The following is a 14,989-nucleotide window of genomic DNA, read 5'->3' on the forward strand; positions in this document are numbered from 1 at the left end:
ACACAACACGTAGAGTAGAGCAGCCATCTTACCACCATGAGGACTGAAGCCAGTCGCTGGGGTTGTCAGACGAGGATGTTAGAAGCAGCCTGGTCCTTGGTGATTTCTCTGAGCAGCTGTAACAGTCCTGGGCTGTCTGCTTCTGGACTTCTTGGTGTCTGAGAAAACAAACCCCTATTTGGTTAAGATAATGTAGTTGAGTTTCTGTTACAAACAATTGAACAAATTGTTATGTGTAGGCCTTCGTGGTGGAGACAGTCTCTATCTAGGGTTTGAAGGTGAGGAATATTCAGCTAGGTTGGGAGAAAGGAGATGCTATTCCAGGTGTGCAGTGTGTCCTACCCAGTGGCAGGGAAGCAGAACCAGCACATGCATTCAGGGCAATGTCGAGAGCCAGCCACCCTCGGCAGAGTACAGTTAACTTAATTTTGTAATGCCTAAGGGAGAACAAGAAGGGTAAAGGAGCTGATGTATGAAACAGCATAGAAAGACCGGAGACTTGGTGAGAAGGTGAGAAACAAAGCTTGGGCCACATCATAGATTTTATTTTTATCTATTTATTTACTTTTTTCTTTTCTTTTTTTTTTTTTTTTTGGTGCGGGGGACAGAGTCTCATTCTGTTGCCAGGCTGGAGTGCAGTGATGCAATCTCAGCTCACCACAATCTCTGCCTCCCAGGTTCAAGCGATTCTCCTGCCTCCCGAGTAGCTGGGACTACAGGTGCGAACCACCATGCCCAGCTAATTTTTGTATTTTTAGTAGAGACGGGGTTTTACCATATTGGCCAGGATGGTCTCGATCTCTTGACCTCGTGATCTGCCCGCCTCGGCCTCCCAAAGTGCTGGGATTACAGGTGTGAACTACCGCACCTGGCTTATTTATTTACTTTTATAGACAGCATTTTACTTTGTCACCCAGCCTGGAATATTGTGGTGCATTCACAGCTCACTGTAACCTGGGCTCAGGCGATCTTCCTGCCTCAGCGTCCTGAGTATCTAGGACTATAGGCTCATGCCACCATACCTGGCTCACATTTTGGATTTTGGACTAAAGAGTTTAGTCCTTGCCCCAAGTAGAAACACATCCAGACATTTTATACATATAACTAGATCTTCACACAGTCACTGTACAAGTATTTCCAAACATTTCAGCATGTGTCAGACATGGTTCTAGGCCCAGAATGAAAGGTCAAGATTCTGTAAAATAATGTTAAGCTCAGTTTTGGACCCCTAAACATGTATTTTATAGGAAGGGTTCCATTATCATTTTAAAATGATGAAACAGTGTTTTTGGGGGCACTGGCTGGGTTCAAATCCTGGCTTTGTCACTTGTTCACTGAGTGGCCTTGGACAGGTTTCTTTACATCTTTGTGCCTCCATCTCCGTGGTTGTATCATGAAGTTAATAAAAATACTTTCTTCACAGTTTACTCTTAAGGATTAAATGAGGCAGTACTGATTCAGTGTTTTTTGTCTAATTAACAGCAGGTCTAGTTTTCCATTGTTCAGTGCCTAAATCATGGAGTATCCTTGAGACCTTTTTTCTCATCAGCAAATCCTGCTGAATCTAATTTCAAAATAGATCCAACATCCAATTGCTTTGTACTACAGTGATTACCATGTTGGTCATTCCTCCCAGGTATCCTCTTCAGAGCTGAGGTCCCTGTCCTCCACCTGCTGGGAATGTTGGCTGTCAAAGGCACACAGGTGTGTCCCTCATGGGGATTGCCTTGGCTGAGGAGAACTGCCTTGCTCTCCCAAGGGGCGGCCCCCCACCACAGCCTTGCCAATGCATGGATACGCCACCTTGCCTGTGGTAGACAGAGTGATAGCTTAATCCCCAGGCCTGTGAATGTGTTAGGTTACATGGCAAGGGGAAGTAAGTTTGCTAACCAGTTGACGTTCTGATGTAGAGATTGTCCTGGATCATTTGGGTGGGCCCAATGTAATCACAAGCCTCCATACAAATGAAAGAGGGAGGCAGGAGTCAGAGTCAGAGTCAGAGAAGGAGATGTGATGGCAATTGCTGGGATTCAGATGACCTCTAAAAGGTGCAATGCAGGCAGCTTCTAAGCTTCTAGCAGCAGGAAAAGGCAGGGAAACAGATTCTCCCTCTCAAGTCTCTAGCAGAATGCAGCCCTGCTGACACCTTACTAGTCCCATGAGACTCATTTTGGGCTCTTACAATTCTGTTATTTAGAACTGTAAAATAATACACTTGTGTTGTTTTAAGCCACCAAGCTTGTGGTAATTTGTTATAGCAGCTACGGAAACTAACCTAATTTTGGACAACTCTGAAGGGCCATCCCAGCTCCAGGGCTCCCCATAGGATTGGCTGAGGCATCAGATGCCACCATCTTTCAGGTCAGCTTCTCCTTCTGACCTATTATGCTTTCTTCAAGTCCTGACACAAGTATCTCCCAAGAGCACCCCCTATAACCCTGTGGATGTAATTGCTCATCTCAGAGTTAGTTGCCAAGGATCCAGATCTAAGACAATATCTTACCTGGATTGTTATAATATCCCCCTAAATGGTCTCCGTACTTATATCCTTAACTCTGCAGTCTCTGCTCAACACGGGAGCTGCAAAGACTCTGTTAGAACATAAATTAGATCAAGACACTCCACAGCTTTCCTTTCCACTCAAAGTAAATGTCAAATTCCTTTTCTTTTTTCTTTTTTTTTTTTTGAGACAAGGTCTGGCTCTATCACCCTGGCTGGAGTGCAGTGGCGCAATTTCAGCTTACTGCAACCTCCACTTCCCAGGCTCAAGCCATCCTTCCTCTGCTTCCTGAGTAGCTGGGACTGTAAGTGTGTGCCACCACGCCTGGCTAATTTTTTGTATTTTTGGTAAAGACAGGGTTTTGCCATGTTGCCCAGGCTGATATCAAACTCGTGAGCTCAAGCGATCAACCTGCCTTAGCCTCCCAAAGTGCTGGAATTACAGGTGTGAGCCACCATGCCTGGTCGAGGTCAAATTCCTTACAATGACATAAAAGACTTCATAATCTGCCCAACCACCCTGCTCTTACTTCTTCAGCCTCCCCTCCTGTGACTCTATCCCTTGTTCACTTCACTTCAGCTACACTGCATCCTTTTTGACCTTGCCAGTAAAGCTCCTGCCCCAGGCCTTTTGCATTGACTCTTTGCTCATATGCCATGTTTTCCCTGAGGTTCCTGATCACTCTATTTGAATGGCAATTGTCCCTCATCCTACACTGGCACACCCTATCCCTGTTACCTGCATCGTTTTCTGTATGGGCCTGTAAAGGGGCAGCTTAACTTCAAAATGCATTTTAAAACTTTTTTTCCTTTCTCTTGGGTTTCAAGATGTAACCTTAAAGCAAACTGCAGAAGCCTTTTCCCTTAGCCTTAAAATAGACTCCCCATCCCTCCCTTTCTCACCGTATACACACCCTTCACATTTACCTAACTATATGCTAGTATTTAACTATGTGACTACTTAGAAGATCCAGGGACAAATCCTGAGAGAGACAGATCAAGCCTGGAGACCCAGCTGCAGAATTCCAGAGATTACCTCAAGGTGGCTAATCAACAACCTGGCCATTGTTGAGATGACGCCAGCCCACACTCCAGGTGGACCGGGACCCAAGATAGCTACTGGAATAAAACTCAGTGCAATTCCTGCAACCCTTCCATATCAGCTCTTCCCTTTTTAAACGCTTGCCTTTCCACCTCAAAATTCAAAGTGGTTGCTTTGGATAGGAATCCAGCCACTTCTCCTTAGCCGACTTTGGAAATAAATTCAATTTTCCCCTACCATACCTCGCTCTTGTTAATTGGACTCCGCAAGCAGTGACTGAAACTGCATTCAGTTACAGGCTTATAACTTTCTAATATATTATATAGTTTATTTTGTTTATTATTTTGCTTCTCTCATTAGACTACAAGCTCTATGAAGGCATGTATTTTTATTTACTTACTGCTCTAGCCCCATTGTTTAGGACTGTGCCTGGCAAAGAGTGGCACTCACTAAAAAGTTGCCGAATGACTAAGTGCAGTGCACTATTCTAAAGTATTTAGAACAGCGTCTGACACATGGTGAATGCTCAATAAGGGCTAGCTATTAATATGATTTTTGCCAGTGGAGAGGGGTCATGAGATTTCTGGCATTGCAGAAGCTACTCATATATAGCATTTGATCCCGTGATCCCGCAAGAAGTGGAAGACAAATAATATGCACATGTTAATTAGGACCTTAGTTTCCTTGTTTCTATGTGTGTGAACCAACCCCGGGATGAGTTGAATTCCCTTTAGAACGGATGAAAAACCATACATCTGAGTCTCTCACATGTACCCAGGAGGTGATGAAGGGCAGAGAGGAGACTGTGGGCTGGAGCTGTTTGGAACCACAATTTGGGCCCAGAAAATCCCAGCTCAGGAAAGTCTGATCTGGCCCCAGGTCAGGCCTGATTGATTTTAGGATCATTTTGGGAAATGAGGAAAGTCCAGCAGTTATGCTGCAACAGAAAGGCTGATGGTAGTTTATGCTGATTCTGAACTTTTCTTTATTGGAAGAGCTGCCTTTTTAAAATGAGATGCCTATAAAGAAAGAACCCAGAGAAATATGTATTTGTTTCTGGTTCCTGACATAGAGCTCCTAAAGCTCTAGTAATTCTCTGAGTGATAAGGGCATCTTTTGTTCTAATGAGGCAACTCTTGCTGGGCTCCTTTATAACTTCAGGATGGAGGTTGGTTGCCAGGAAGACCAAGTCTTGATGAGAAACTTGGAACTTTCAGTCCCATCCTCCAAGGGAGAGAAGCTAGGGCTTCAGTTAATAATCAATCATGCCTACATGATGAAACCTCCATAAAACCCCCTAAATGCTTGGTGACCACATCAAGGTGCTGGGAGGGTGCCAGAGGAAACTCCACACACCACCCCCACACCTCGACTTACATGTCTTTTCCATTTGGCTGTTTCTGAGTTTGGCTTTTTCTGAGTTTGGTGTTTCTGAGTTTGTAATAAACTGGTAATAATACGTAAAGTGTTTTCCTAAGTTCTGTGAGCTGTTCTAGGAGGGGGTTGTGGGAACCCCTGATTTGTAGCTGATGGGTCAGAAGCCCAGATGTCCTGGACTTCTGATTGGCATCTGAAGTCTGCTGTGGGGATAGTTTTGTAGAACTGAGCCCTTTCACTTGTAGCATCTGACACCAACTCTGGTAGTTAGTGTCAGAATTGAATTGAATTGTACAACATCCAGTTGTTGTCTGGAGAGTTGGAGAATTGGTTGGTGGGAGGAAAAATCTCATTTGGTGTCAGATGTGTTCTGAGAAAAGAAAAAAAAAAAACAGCTCATGACTCTGTCTTTTCTTGAACTGACTGTGCTGCTACCATGCAGTAATAGTCGAAGGTGAAGTCCTTTCTTTTGGTATGTTTTAGGGAAAAAAGCTCAGAAATATACTTTGAAATTGGAAAGAGCAAGAGTATATGGATGTGTATGTGTAAGATATTCTGATTCCTAGGGGGATACACAACCATCTTTATTATTGTTATATATTTTTAGAGTCGAGGTCTTGCCATATTGCCCAGGTTGGCCTCAAACACCTGGACTCATGTGATTCTCCCACCTTAGCCTCCTGAATAGCTAGAACTATAGGCATGTACCACTGCACTCCGCCACAACAATTTTAAGAAAAAAATCTGGCCTGGCAAGGTGGCTGACACTTGTAATTCCAGCATTCTGGGAAGTCGAAGTGCAAGGATTACTTAGGGCCAGGAGTTAAAGACAAGCCTGGGCAGTATAGTGAGGCCCCATCTCTACAAAAAAATAAAAAAAATTAGCTGGATGTGGTGGCATGTACTCAGGAGGTTGAGGTGGGAGGATTGCTTCAGCCGAGGAGGTCAAATCTGCAGTGAGGCATGATGGCACCACTGCACTCCAGCCTCAGTGACAGAGTGAGATCCTGTCTTAAAAAACAAACAAACAAAAAACTACCCTGCTTGATATAGATCTAGATTTGTAGTCATCATAGAATAACAACATGGCCAATTCTGCCATCTGTTGGTTGTATGAGCACTATGAAGAATCAACTCTGTGTGTGAGACACTTGAAATCATTGAATGCTGGAATAAAAAATCATATAATGCATAAGCTGTCAGGGACAGGCGGGGTCAGTCCTATTTCTCATGATCTTTTTGAAATAGATAGACACTTTATAACGTTTACTACTTGTTCAATTCAAAAACAGACAACACATTGGAATGTCTTAGTGGCACTGAAGCTCAGTTGTTTTGATCACTATTGTTGAGGTTAGCACCTATTCAGATCCCTTTATAATGACACCGGAAATTACATATGTGAAAATATGTATACAGTTATTCCTGTAATTTTTTGTTAAAAAAGGTTAATTTCCAATTTTTAAATAATTCACTTTAAAGATATGGGATGGGGGCTCTTTCCTGAAATTTAGATACTATTCAAATCATAGTATAGTGCCTCAGGACTTCCACATCTATTGCATACTGCTTGCTTAATAAAAGTTGAATTCCCAATGCCTTTAAAAATTAATGCTTTGGCTGGGCGCAGTGGCTCACGCCTGTAATCCAGAACTTTGGGAGGCTGAGGTGGGCGGATCACGAGGTCAAGAGATCACGACCATCCTGGCCAACATGGTGAAACCCTGTCTCTACTAAAAATACCAAAATTAGCTGGGCGTGGTGGCGCACGCCGGTAGTTCCAGCTACTCGGGAGGCTGAGGCAGGAGAATTGCTTGAACCCAGGAGGCGGAGGTTGCAGTGAGCTGAGATTGCGCCACTGCACTCTAGCCTGGTGACAGAATGAGACTCTGTCTCAAAAAAAAAAAAGGAAAATTAATGCTTCTTAAAGAAGAAAATATCCTTCTACTCAGTGAGGAAAACATATATACGCGTATAGAGTATTACTTTTGGCTCTTGAATACTGTACATTTTTCTTTGTCATACTTTTGTTAACTTATTACAGTATCTTGAAAACTTTTGAAATAGCACACGTTGCTGAAGTATGTTTTTCCATTTGGAAAGTCTTAGTGCTTTTTCTACTGCACTTTTACTTAGTGATTCATTTTCCATCTTGTCTCAGGACCCGAGATGAATTGAACCAAACATGCAACCCCCCGCCCCCATCTTTACTGTTTTTCATCCTATTTTTGGTGGGCCATTTTATAAATTTAATTTTGAATATTAGTCTAATCTTCTAAGGCGTGATAATCTTGTCCAGAATTGCCTGATCTTCCCACTCACTCTTACAGCCCAGGGGCTAATCATCTCCCTACTCCATTGACCTAGAGTGATGATTGATATTTCTAGCCACCTCGGTCTCCACCTATATGATTTTTAAAAATCTAATTTGCTTCAAATATCCTGTATGACAGGGATCATTTCCACAACTTCAATTCTTTACTGAGGGAATAGTCAGTGAACAGATTGAAGCCCAATGCTATCACTTTGCGCCTTCCCAATTTCACTTCTGGGTCTGCGTCAAAACAACACATACTTGAACTTGTATTTTTTTTTAAAAAATCTGCTTTAGTGCTCATAATCCTTTTCAATCCCTTTTCCTGGTATCTAAAATATCTTAGCAACAACTCTCATCTTTGAGCAACCATCAGGGTATAGTTTCAACTACTACAGCAATCAAAGCATCCTACTTCATTACTTGCTGATTTTTTCCAGGCAATCTATTTTTATTTTGTGAATATAACAGCAACATAGAAGCACATGATTTACTACCCTTCTCTCTAGTCCTGAAGAAAACTCTTTCTGCAACAAGGAAATTTCCAAGACTCTGTGACTTTTTCTTTTCTTTTTTTTTTTTTTTGAGATGGAGTTTTGCTCTTGTCACCCAGGCTGGAGTGCAATGGCACGATCTTGGCTCACTGCAACTTCCGCCTCCTGGGTTCAAGCAATTCTCCAGCCTCAGCCTCCTGAGTAGCTGGGATTACAGGTGCCTGCCGCCATGGCTGGCTAATTTTTTATTTTTGGTAGAGACAGGGTTTCACCACGTTGGCCAGGCTGGTCTTGAACTCCTGACCTCAGGTGATCTACCAGCCTCAGCCTCCCAAAGTGCTGGGATTACAGGTGTAAGCCACCATGCCCGGCCGACTCTGTGACTGTTAAAGAGCCTCTGTTTGCTGCTGATTGATTAAACTCAGTTATCATTTGAAAACTTCCCAAAGAAGGCAGACTATATTCTGATGAGAAAAATCACTATGATGATATAATAACATGAACCCTGTAAACCTCACCATTAGCCAGAGATTTAAAAATGTTTTAAATTGAGGTATAATATATAAGCAGTAAAGTGTACAAATCCTGTGTAAACTTGATGAATTTACACACACACACACACAAACATACACCCATGTAGCCACTGCCTAGATTAAGATGTATTTCCAACAGCTCAGAAGGCCTCTTTGTCTCTCTTATGTCTCTTCCCAATATCCCACTTCATGTAACCACAGACCTGACTTCTATAACCATAGATTTGTGTTGCCTGCTCTCTAACTTCATAATAAAAGGAAACATAATGTATGTGTAGTTTTGTGTCTGGCCTCCTTCCTTATCAGTACGTCAATGAGATTCATCCATGTTTGTACTTGCTGTAGGGCTGCATTCTTTTTTATTACTGCCTTGTTCCACTGTTTCAATATTCCACAGTTTATTCATCCATTCTATTACTGATGAACATTTGGGTTGTTTACAATTTGGGGCTATTGTAAACAAAACTATTTAGTCTGAGATTTTCACATATAAAAGAGCTATACACAAATTCTGCTGTTTGGACAATCCTTTATGTGGTGATAGACACGGAGTAGAAAATGAAATCAAGGCTGGGCGCAGTGGCTCACGCCTGTAATCCCAGCACTTTGGGGGGCTAAGGCAGACAAATCACGAGGTCAGGATATTGAGACCATCCCGGCCAACAACCCTGTCTCTACTAAAAATACAAAAATTAGCTGGGTGTGGTGGCGCGTGCCTGTAATCCCAGCTACTCGGGAGGCTGAAGCAGAAGCATCGCTTGAACCCGGGAGGCGGAGGTTGCAGTGGGCCGAGATTGCACCACTGCACCCCAGCATGGTGACAGGGCGAGACTCCGTCTCAAAAAAAAAAAAAAAAAAGTCTTCTGTGAATCAAAGGATACAACTTTTCTTGTGTGTATCAAAAGATACTTTAAAAGCAAAAATACAACCTACTAGGTGGGGGGAAATATTTGCAAAGCACATATCTGATAAAGTATTAATATCTGGAATATATGAAGAACACCTAAAACTCAGAAATATAACCTAATTCAAAAATGAGCAAAAGACTTGAATAGAAATTTCTCTAAAGAAGATATGCAAATGGTCCATAAATCCATAAAATGATGTTTAGTATCATGAGTCATTCGGGAAATGCAAATCAAAATCACAATGAGTACCACCTCACACCAGCTAGCACGGCTGTAATTAAAAGACAAGATGGAAAATAACAAGTGATGGTGAAGATGTATAGAAATTGGAATCTTGCACATTACTGGTGAGAATGTAAAGTGGTACAGACACTGTGGGAAACAATTTCACAATTTCTCAGAAGGTTAAACATAAAACTACCATATGACCCAGTCGTTCTACTTCAGGTATATACCCAAAAGAATTGAAAGGAGAAATCTACAGAAATCTATCTATCAGAAATTTCAACAGAAATTTATTATCTATCTGTCTCTATCTATCTATCTATCTATCTATCTATCTATCTATCTATCATCTACTTAAATTTAGAGCTTGGAGAGATAAAGAACAGATGTTTGCACACCAAATTTTATAGCAGCATTACTCACAAATGCCAAAAGGTACAAACAACCCAAGTGTCTATTAACAGATGAATGGATAAACGAAATGTGGCTTGTGTACACACACACATACACACACACACACACACTAGTATTATTCAGCCATAAAAAGGAATAAAATTTTGATACATGCTACAACATGGATGAAACTTGAAAGCATGTTTGGGAAACAAGTCAGACACAGAAGGACGTATATTGTATGATTTCACGTATATGAAGTACCTAGAACAGGCAAATTAACAGAAACAGAAAGTGGAATAGTGGTTACCAGGGGCTGGGGGTAGGAGGATGGAGGAGTTATTATTTAATGTGTAGTTTTTGTAGGGCTGATGAAAAACTTTTAAGTTTAGATAGTGGTGATGGTTATACAACACTGTGGATGTATTTATTGCCACTTAAGTGCACACTTAAGAATGGCTAAAATGATAAATACTACGCATATTTTCCCACAGCAAAAGACCAACTACACTTAAGAATGGCTAAAATGATAAATACTATGCATATTTTCCCACAACAAAAGACCAACTATAGGTATAAAACAGTAGTTTTTCAGTATTCGTTCATTCAACACATGCTTATTGGATGCCAGCTGAAAATGAGACCTTGTGTTAGGCACTGATGGAAAGAAAGATGAATCAGACATACTGTATTAGTTTCCTATTGCTGCTGTAAAAAAGTACCATAATCTTATTGGCTTAATACAACACAAATTTATTATCTTACAGTTCTATGGGTGAGAAGTTCAAAATGGGTCTCACTGGGCTAAAATAAAGATATGGCAAGGCCGGGTTCCTTCTAGGGGCTCTGTGGGAGAATCTGTTTCCAGGCCTTTTCCAGCTTTGCGGGGCTGCCCCTGTTCCTTGGCTCACGGCCCCCCACCACCCTCATGGAGCAACAATTGCATCATTTCAACCCTGCTTCCATGATTGCATCTCCTCTGGCTCAGATTGTCCTGCCTTCTTTCCTTTATAAGGACCCTTGTAGTTACCTTGGGCCCTCCTAGATGATCTAGGATAATCTCTCCATCTCTACAGAAGATTAGCAACTTTCATTTCACCTGCAGCTTTAATTCCTCCTTTCCATGTAACCTAACATAGTCACAGATTCCAAGGATTAGGACGTGGTTGTCTTTGGGGGCCATTACCTTGCTTACCACACAGATCTTCCTGATTTTGAAGATCAGTAGGAGAGATACGACAAAAGGTCATGAGTGCTGCTGCTGCTGTGCTCTGAGATTTCAGGGTGAGAAAGATTGTTCCAGCTGAGAGAATCAAGAAACTTTTCTCAGAGACTATATAGACTACATAGAAACCAGTCAAAAAATATATACAAGGGTACCCACTATGCCAAGGACTTTCTGAATGTTTTGTGGCATATGTGAGCTACATTTCACATTCAACGGCGACAGGATCATTAGAAAGCAGCAGATTAGCCGGGCATGGTGGCTCATGCCTGTAATCCCAGCACTTTGGGAGGTCGAGGCAGGTGGATCGCCTGACCTCAGGAGTTCAAGACAACCCTGGGCCACATGGTAAAACCCTGTCTCTACTAAAATATAAAAAATCAGCCGGGTGTGGTGGCACGCACCTGTAGTCCCAGCTATTTGGGAGGCTAAGGCAGGGAGAATAACTTGAGCCCAGGAGGTGGAGGTTGCAGTGAGCAGAGATCATGCCGCTGTGCTCCAGCTTGGGCTACAGAGTGATTGATACTTCATCAAAAAGAAAGAAAGAAAGAAAGCAGCAGCAGATTAGTCAATGCCAGAGAGTGATCTACAGTGGCTGCACAGTGGCATAATTCCATGGGTCAGTTTAGGGATAGGACAGCTATGCTGTTGTTGCTTGACAGGCAGGGGTGCCAGGACCATATTTCCCAGTATCATACACAGGAGAACCTTACATACATGGTACCTGCTGGCAAACCAGAAATCCAGAGAAATGTGAATTCTGGCACTAGCATTGAAAATGTAATCTACCTACAAATGGCAGCCTGGCCTTGTGCTTCTCTTACACGCGAAGTGGTTACAATTCAGATTGCTTACCAGTGTTTGCATTTGTACTGCATTATCCAAGTAGTGACCTCACCAGCATTTTCATATAGATGGCTGCTGATAAACAGCAGTAAGATATATCTTCTGATGTAAGTTTTTTGTATGACGCCTTTGTACGCTCAATAGCACCAAAAAGCACTTTCACCCCACAGGAGATGGACTGGGAAATACTGCACTCCAGGTGCAGAAGCAGTGCGTCTGCACCTCTAATCCATGGCATCACGAAACAGCTCCATTAAGCATCCAAGACATCCAGCAGTGGCCACTACCATTTCCCTCCCCGACCGGCACGATTTGGTTTTGTCATCCATGTTAGTAATTGAATAAGTATGTGCTTAATAAATGTTTAATAAATGCATAAAATAGGAATAAACCAATAACTTCGAGTATCTAAAATTCTTAACCTATGCCAACGTTGTGGTTCTGAGGGATCATACCTACCTGATTATATGCATTTCCTTGCAATAATGGCCTCATCATCTGCACACATCTTTGCTTAGCCAATTACATAGGTTTGCTCTCAGCCTATGTCAACTCTAACTAGAAAAACACACTTATGGATGCTAGAAAAAATCTTTTTAAGGGTGGTTTTATATGAACAAGAAATACATTTCATTAGAATGTGGGTCTTGGTTAAAGGAAAACATTGCAGACATGCAAACCCTGCTTGTCTGTTATCTCTAAGGATGTATCTAAGCCACAGGTGAAGCTGGTTTCCCAGAGCACAGGAGTTTGTATTTCTTTCTCTCCTTCTCTACTCAGTGACATCAAGAACTAATAAAACCTTTTTCAGTTGTGTGATTCCAGGTCCACAAGGCCCAAACTGTTTCATTTACTGTTTTCCCTGAGAGAATGTCCAGGAGAATTTCTAGTAGACTTCTGGACATTGGTCAAAGATGTCACCCCAGACCCATGATTCCCTTGTAAATGGTACACATTCAAGAATACGTAAAAGTCCTTAAGAAATTAGGTGCCCCTATTTTTGGTAAGCCTTGCATAACATTTTCTGACTCTCTTTCTCTTTTCCTTCCTTCTTTCCATATATTTATTAATTCAACAAATACCACTGAGCATCTATGATATGCAAGAAGCTGATTAGGAACTGAGGATTCAGCTGAGAATATTAAGAAGGTCTTTGCCTCCATGGAGTTTACATTCCAGTGAGAAGGTCAGGTAATGAACAAGCAGACAAATTAATTACTTCAGCCTATAAGCACCAAGAAGATAGTACACACAGTGCTGTGATAGAGAATAACACGGGGAAAGCATGTTATTTTCATGCACTGAAATACATATACCTGGACAACCATCTGCAGGTGTGTGAATAACACTGAGCTAGTCTTTTGGGAGCAGCCCCCAAAGGAGAAAGCTTGGGTCAGTCTTCCTGGTGAAGGAGGAAAAAGAAAACTGAAAATGCCAAGGCAGTTTATCCTGTGAAGAATTCAGAGAGAAATGAGAATTTTTGAGGTTCTCTAAGGTCCACGAGGGCACGGACATCTGTCTTGCTCATCATGGTATGTCCAGTGCATAGCCCTGTGCTGGCACACAGAAAAAGTTCCCAAAGCAGTAACAAATGAAAAACCCAACAGATCCTGAGCAGCGTACATTAATGGGATTGCTTCTTTCTTTTGTCTTAGGTAGAAGAAAATCCCACAGTATTCTGAGTGATAAGTCTTGATGCCCAGACCCCTTTCCAAATATAGCAGACTGTGATGGCTCTCTGCATGCTCTTAGTAAGGCCTTTAGTAAGGAATGGCAACAGGCTCAGGGATGCAAGGACAATCTTCCTCACAGCGTCTTCCAGGAGGCCAAACCACCGGTGTATACTCCTTAGAAATATCAAGACATTGGTGCTGGCTGATTGCTGATTGGGTGTTTGGGAAAGGATTATCTCTTGGGTTCAGATTGCTGTTTACCAGAAGAAAATGAATACTTTGATCCATCCCACAAAGGGTTCATTAGGAAAATACATTGCCCTATTATAGCATTTACTGTCTTGTAATTTATTTGTGCACACATCAGTCTCTTGCTCCAACAGACCATAAACTTCTTCTGTGACAGCTTTAAAATATGATGGGCAGAAGAGACTAAGTCTTGTCTTGAAGCTGCATTTTCATAACAAGCATATGTCTTGAAATTACAGGTCTTAGATCAATAAAGATAGCTTTTTTTTTTTTTTTAAGACAGGGTCTTGCTCTGTCACCCACGATGGAATGCAGTGGTGCAATCTTGGCTCACTACAGCCTCTGCCTCCCAGACTCAAGCCATCCTCCCACCTCGCTTCCCAAGTAGCTGGGACTTCAGGCATGCGCCAGCACAGTAGGCCAGTTTTAATGTTTTTGTAGAGGTGAAGTCTTACTATACTGTGCAGGCTGATCTCCAACTCCTGAGCTCAAGTGATCTTCCCACCTCGGCCTTCCAAAGTGCTGGAATTACAGGTGTGAGCCACCATGCCATGCAGCATTTTAATTTTTTCATAAGATTTCTCACTTTTTATTATTTTCATCTTCATCATGTTACCTGAGTGGCTTTGGGGTAACTGCTGAAGATTATGGTCAGGCTGCCCGCCTCTCTGGATTACTCCCTCAACGTGAATGTCCCCCTCTCCAACCACTTTCTTGTTGATCTTTTAAATCCCCGATGTTTAGCACTGTAGCTTAGTAAGCAATTGTTGCATTGAGTATAAACACTAATAATAAAGAAATAATTTAAAAAGCACAGAATATAGGTGTTAATCTTATCTTCCAATACTTGTATTTTGAATGTACAACAAGCTGCAACAGGGTAATCATGCTTAATTCAAAAATTCTTTTTTCTTTTTTTTTAAGACGGAGTCTCGCTCTTGTTGCTCAGGCTGGAGTGCAGGGGCGTGATCTCAGCTCACTGCAACCTCTGTCTCCAGGGTTCAAGCGATTCTCGTTCCTCAGCCTCCTGAGCAGCTGGGACTACAGGCACACACCACCATGCCCGGCTAATTTTTGTATTTTTAGTAGAGACGGAGTTTCACCATGTTGGCCAGGCTGGTCTCAAACTCCTGACCTCAGGTGGTCCACCTGCCTCAGCTTCCCAAAGTGCTGGAATTACAGGCATGAGCCACCACGCCTGGCCAAAAATT

Source organism: Nomascus leucogenys, chromosome 12 (genome assembly GCF_006542625.1).
Source record: "Nomascus leucogenys isolate Asia chromosome 12, Asia_NLE_v1, whole genome shotgun sequence".
Classification (NCBI taxonomy): Eukaryota; Metazoa; Chordata; class Mammalia; order Primates; family Hylobatidae; genus Nomascus; species Nomascus leucogenys.